Source organism: Octodon degus, unplaced genomic scaffold (assembly GCF_000260255.1).
Source record: "Octodon degus isolate 3935 unplaced genomic scaffold, OctDeg1.0 scaffold00072, whole genome shotgun sequence".
NCBI classification, from domain to species: domain Eukaryota; kingdom Metazoa; phylum Chordata; class Mammalia; order Rodentia; family Octodontidae; genus Octodon; species Octodon degus.
Window position 1 is genome coordinate 2,035,568 of NW_004524648.1, and position 1,268 is coordinate 2,036,835.

The following is a 1,268-nucleotide window of genomic DNA, read 5'->3' on the forward strand; positions in this document are numbered from 1 at the left end:
CAAAAAAACCCAAAACACTGGTGTTCTTTTCACTTATAATTGTTGGATATATAGTATGTTGAATGTAAACAGCATTCTAAGCCTTTGGAGAACCTAGTTCCTTAGATTTTATAATTTAAAAAAAAAATTGCTTTGAGTATTTTTTGGCTTAATTTCAGAACAATGTTAGCTTTCATATATGAAGGAAATAAAGTGATGTGTAGGTTGAGTGTATTTGTTAGCACAGAGGTCACAAGAATAGTGAAATTAGGACTGGACCCCAGGCGTCATCATGAAATGTGTATGTGAAGGGCTAACCTAGGCTTTAGCTCTTGAGTACTGTCCCTTGAAGGCATCTCTTAGATTCTGAGCCTGTTTTCTAATTGTAATTGCTTTTCTGAAAGTATGTGATGAGTTTATAGGTTGAAACTTTGTTTATACTTAGTAGTGGAAATAAAAAACAAGGGGCCAGGGAGATGATCTGCTCAGTGGAATAAGCGCTTCCCTAGCAAGCGCCAAGGGCCTGAGTTCAATCCCCGATTCCGCCAAACAAAATAAAAAAGAAAAGAAAAGGAACAAAAAACAGATGTAAGCCATGTGTGGAGATGCACACCTGTAATCCCAGCGCTTGGGATCCTAAGGCAAGAGGATTGCAGTGAGTTCAGCGGCACCTTAAATTACATGGTGAGACCCTGTTTCAAAAATGAAGAAAAGTCTAATTTCAGCTATTGAGTGCACAGTTTGGGTTCTACTCCAGTCAGTGCAGTTACTGAGTAGAGAAACTCCCATTGGATTTACGTTTATATTTTGTTTGAGTTAGATGAATTATAAGGAATTATATGAAATTGTGATTACAATCTTTTTTTTTTTTTGGATGCTCCTAGGCTCCAGTAATCTGACTTAGACACCTTTCCTCCAGTAGGCAGAACTGTAGTTGTGTACTACTGTACCTGGCTTTAATGTAGTTTTTGGTTTTGGTTCTTTAGAACGAGGTTGCTATATAGTTTGGCCACAGCCTTCTGCTTACCAGGATTACAGGGGAGTGCTCCTCATGCCTGGCTTTTTTTTTTTAATTTATGATTTTTTTTTAAATTTTATTTATTTATGTATGTGTGTGTGTGGCCAGCTCAGCCCACCAGGGGGCGGGGCAGGCTGGCATGTGGTGCTGGGGGATTGAACTGCGGTCCCTGTGCTTTTGCTAAGTTTGTTCTAAGTAGGTGCTTTAGACCACTGAGCCATCTCACCAGCCCCAAAATATTTTGTAATTTTTTTTTTTTTTTTTTTTTTTT